The sequence below is a fragment of the Pygoscelis adeliae genome, unplaced genomic scaffold, assembly GCF_000699105.1.
Source record: "Pygoscelis adeliae isolate BGI_AS28 unplaced genomic scaffold, ASM69910v1 Scaffold3, whole genome shotgun sequence".
NCBI classification, from domain to species: Eukaryota; Metazoa; Chordata; class Aves; order Sphenisciformes; family Spheniscidae; genus Pygoscelis; species Pygoscelis adeliae.
This window is the reverse complement of record NW_008824446.1, coordinates 2,265,347-2,271,036: the sequence shown is the minus strand read 5'-3', so window position 1 is coordinate 2,271,036 and position 5,690 is coordinate 2,265,347.

Genomic DNA, 5,690 nt, shown 5'->3' with positions numbered 1-5,690 from the left:
TGAAATATAGATATTAGATCTATGACTGGATCAATTTATTTTGCCATATAAATAGCATAGCTTGTATTAGAGATGTGTGTATATAGATATATTGAAAAAATATACATATGCATATATATGTATCGGCATACTTATACATAAAATAACTTAGGAATTGCCTGCTTTTATCTCCAACTTTAACCCATGGACAAATAGCTGTAATATTTACAGATATGAAACAATGCATCTCTGAAATTATGTAATTGTATGAATCTAATCTGCCTATTAATTAGAAGCAGACAATTTGTACTATAGTAGTTAACAGCAGTCTATCATAAATTCATTCTGTATTTATGAAATAACACTTTTCAATAACCCTAGTGCTGAAATACACTAACAAATAATGAAGAATTCTACAGCATAGAAAACAAGGTTTATGTCTGATGAGAGCTTTGTGTGTTCAGAAGAGTAGCATTTATTTTAGAACTTCAGGATTAGTCTCACTATTTCGGATTTCTATTCAACTTTGGTGTTATTATGTAGGTTTATTCTTGGAAATAAATTCACTTTATCTGATGTATTTGCTTCCCTGCGTGTGGTATTTCTCCCTCAGAATAACTGGCACAGCACTATGGCAAATACTGCTCTTTGGCTAGATCTTGTGAGTTGCTGAAAAAATCCTGGATTCCAAGAAGCATAAAGACAGTTCAAGAACTTCAGGACTCCAACACTTCTTTTGGACCCGAGGGTCAAATTTAGATTCTTAATGAACGCTCTATCAGTTGTTCATGTGGATAAAGAAAAACAAAGTGTCATCTGACATCTTGGCATGTCAGTAGGATTCCAAGCAAAAAAGCTTATAACATCTGCCTCTTCAGCAGCACACCATTTTATTGTCTTAAAGGATCAAGAATCTAGACAATAAATAATAAGAGAAGGAAACGAGAGCAATTGTCTCTAAGTTGAATTGCTTTGCCTTAGCTAATTTTAATTAGGATGATCTAACTCATTACATACTTGCTTAACTGTTCAGTGCCTATCTAGATATTTCTAACATGTTCATCATTGTGGTATTTAAGCATGTAGCATGTTTTCCCAATACCTACGTGTCCCCTTCTCTTCTACAAAAAAATTGATTGCAAACAGTTCTTCATATTTGGTTAATGTCTACATCTTGGTGATTATTTCTCTCTGGCATCTCCAGTTCATTTATGTAGCTGAAATCCTTGCTCAGGTTCTTGTCTTCTCCAGTCTCAATGCAGTAGTCTCTTTTGTGATGAGAAATGCAACTTTTCAAACCAAAACCCATTGGTTTGATCATGCTGCTGTAGATTTGTTGAGTATCTCCACTGACTCCCTGTTTTAACCTGAGTAGTTTGTTATGATTTTCAAGGTCCTTCATAGCATATCTTTGCTCTTACTCTCTGTTGACATGATCAGTCCAACCTCTGATTGGCTAAGGATAATGATTTTCAAACAAACACACTAATGCTCTTCTCAGAAACATCTAAAACCAAATCACATTCTTTCCATTTTAAATTTATGTGATGTGCGATGCCAAAATAACCCCTCAAAACTGGCTAAAATATACCAATCTTTGGAGAGTTGCTGAGCATACTGATGAAGATGCTTCCAGTTCCTGTACTGCCCCAATGGTCAGTTGCTGGATGAAATTACTGCATAATTTTATACTTAAATTGTAATCGTTTCCTATTCTGACTGTAAGAAACTGGAAAAAATATCTCTAATGAACTATAGTAAGGTCTCCTAGGCTATCAGTCTAGAGTAATACAAGTAACAGTAAAGTATAGATAAAATTATGTCATTTATAGATTTTTTCCCCTTAGATAATGGAGCCCAAATATTATGCTCAGAGTATGCTCAGAGTTACTGAAAAGCATTGAAGAGCTTTTCAATATTATGTATTTGGAAATGTGACAAGTTGCCAAAAGTGGCATGAGAACTAAAGGAAATCCACATTCCCAGATGTGTGTGCAAATCGTTTCAGATGCAACCCCCCCCCCCCAACATTTATTAAAACACCTTCAAGAAATTTACATCAGTAAGCTACATGTTTGAATTCTTTGCAGATCCCCAAAATATTGTGTATCTTTTTAACAAGCATACTGAACCTGGAATATTAACTGGATCAGTAAAGCAGTGTAAATAGAAAACGTTATTTAGACAGAATTATTCAACCAGAGAAACCTACAGTATCTCAACAATGTATTTTGCATACAAAAATAAAATTGATAAAATGAACAAAAATACTGAGGAAGAAAATATAGTCTTTTATTTACAGTCAATGGTTCCTTAAGAATTTAGTTTAAAAATAAATACTCCATTCCACTACAATAACTTTTACAAAGTTAATCATGTGCACATCTTGTTTTTTGAGAGAATTAAATTTTCAGATACATAGTAGAAACACACACACACACACGTATACAATTACAATGTGAAGGGGGGGGAAAAACCGCCTGAATCCATTTAGCTTATTCTTTTAAGACATTTATAACATATTTAGTCAAGAGCTACCCAAAGGAGTTTGATTCCTGAAAAACAAAAAACCTAAACCAAACTAATATTCCATTATTTTTGCTGTATGTTTTGTGGGATGAAAAATGCAAAGTTGAGCTCAATTCAAATGACGGCAAATATATAACTGCTGAGTGTATGTGTTAACATTCAAGCAAAACTATGATTTTATTAAAGCAAATCCCATATGGACATGAGAGACTTAAACCCTGTTATGTCTGTGAAACTTGCTAGGTACACAGAGAATATTAATAGCATTGCGAGAGAATTTGCCATTTTGCTACATCTTCAAAGAGAGGTTAACCAGCCAGAGAGGCCTGTATTTTGATGGTTTTAAGTCATATGGAGAGAAGAGAGGGAAGAGTACCAACAACAATAACGCTCAACAGTGCAACTATTCAACCCAAAATGATTGGAAAAGAAAACAAAAAAAAATTCAAAATAACTAAATGAAAGTTGAAAATCATATTATAATCCTACTAAACACACTTTCCAGAGGCTGACTCTGATTCCTCCCAAAATGATATTTCCCCATTTTTGCTTCCTATAACTTCTGAATATGGTGAAGCTTTTAGCTTTGTACTTCAGAGAGTAATAGCTGAGTACGATGACAGGGGCAGCTTTTCTTCTTGAGGCTGATATATCCGAAAAACAAAGTGTCATTATAATAAATACATATTTTCAAAAAATGATAAAAAGAATTCTGTTTCTCCTGGGCAACATATTGCCAGTCATCAGGTGGGCATTCACAGCTTTGCTGAGAGATCCTACAAGAAATAGTACTTTTACCAACTGTCTGTAAAAAGTCCTTATCCAATCCCATCTGACATGGAACATGAGCCTTCGCTTCCTTTGCAACAGGTATCATTGACGTTTCAAAACCAGTGCAATATGACAAGAATGCATTTCATTTGACATAGCTTTTCTGAATTTGACACCTGAAAATCCGTTAAATTTCCCTCTCAAGTCTCTCCCTTTTCTGAGCTATATGCAGATGAAACAGTGTTGTTCAGGCTACACTAGTTACAAGTGGACCTGTTGAGCATGCACACAGATTATTTCACTTGACTAGCACTCAAGCCCCCACAGAAGCTTGTCCAAGACAAGCTGGCTTGATTATCTGATATAATATCATCTTTTAATTAAAACAAATAAACAAAACCAAACACTTCAATAGAAAGTTACATGAGGATGGACTTCTTCAAATGAAAATCCACTAGAAAGAAATAGTGAGCTTTATATCATTTTAATGGCATTTTTTAACATTTTCTGTCTAGGTACGTTACTGAGACTCTTTACTTGGCCCCTGGATAAGTGATGGAAAATATGTATAAAATGTAATGCCAAAACACTCAGATACATCTCCCATATCACACATACTTCTGGTCTGGAATCAAGCAGAAGCTGATTATGTAACTAAATGCACAAATTCTGCCTCCTATTCAGAGAGACAGGTTTTCTTGACGTAAAATGGTAATAACAGAAAGGCATGAAAACACTATTGATTGCCTAACTCTTTGAAACCGAGTTGTGTTCAACTTAGGTGAATTACTAAGGTTCAACTCGTGCTCAGTAAAGCTGTGTAAGTCTTTGTTGTGGTTTGGAAGTTAATTGACCTCTCCTCACCCAATAGCTGAGTTTTTCTTGGACCTTTAGGAACCAGTTTAGTAACTGTGTGACTTTACTTTTAATAAAAGAAGGAGAGTGGGGAATTCTATGAATCGCTGAGGAAAAACAGTTATAGGGGAGGAATTCCCCATGCCAGTTTGCTGAATTTGAACATTAAAGGGAATCTTTAAGGAATGAGATTCATAGCTGGACCTTCTAATTTCTTTACAGCCCTTCTAAAACACACTGGACTGCAACACAAAATGACTAACAGAATTAAATGGAATCAGAAAAATATGTTGCTTTTATGTGGAATGAAATCAGATTTATTCCTTCACCTTCCTGTCAGATATGAAAGAAGTAGAGAATAGAACTGTGATCTTGTTCCATTTTGATACATTACAAAATGGTATCTCCCCCCCTAAAATCTAGCAGATACCAACATCACAAAACCTCATTCTAATAAAGAGAAAAAAATAAGAAGTATAAGAAGAACATGGCTTTTATCCAGTTTATAGTGATTAGCTGCTAATGGCAATACATTCCTTAAACTACTTTACAACTAAGAAATAAGCATCAGGTGCTATACAATATACATGTTCATTTGCTGACTATTGATGCTCCAAGTAGTAGGAAATAGTGCTATATTCTTTGATTTCTACACAGTTTCTATAACATATTATTTGTGGACAGTTGCTCAGGATGAGCATTTGTCCAGCTACAATGGAATGTATTTACAGCATGCCAAATGCGAAAGTAAACATGCAGAACTACAAGCTTGGTCCCTCTGGGAGAAGTCAGAGAGAAAATGCACCATTAAAATTTTTCTAATGCATAATTCACAGATTGACAAAAAATCATCTTGTTGCAGATTCAAAAAAAGATTAAAGAAACACTATTGACCAGTGAACAGGTATTACAGCACCTCTTTCTAAAGTCACTTCAGCTTAACCTATAAAGATGCTGTGTGTCAGTCAATATAGTACAGGAATCTCAGACTGTGCCAGTACTCCTTAGGACTTTGAGCTTATCAAATACATTACAGTTTAATAGGTATCACAGAAACACCCCACCTACCATCTTTAGGATTATTTTGTGCCCCACTTAACTTCTAATTGCAGTGAAGACAATAGTTATGAGTGATGATATTATTTGGCCCTAAGCTACAAGTACCAGTTTATGATTAGGAAAGGCTGAGAACTCAGATGGCCGCTAAACTCTTCTTACCTCTAGGAAAATGTGAAGGTTGCTGGCAAGATGACACTGGGAAACCTGAAATACAACTGCCTGTCGAGACTCTGTTAATGGATCTCTCTTTCAACAGTTTTCGTAGTCAACATTTTAGTGGTCGCAGCACAATAAAAGAGTAAGAATATATAAGTGATTCTGTTCATGTTAAATAATCCTATAAGTAATAAATACAAGAACACAGGCACAGAATGAAGTTCATATATGAATGCAGAATTTCTGAAATCTATGGAACATACTTAATGGATACAAACAACTGTACAAAATTTCTGCTGTTTTGAAGAGTCTGCTAGCTTTTACTTTAATCTGGAAATGTA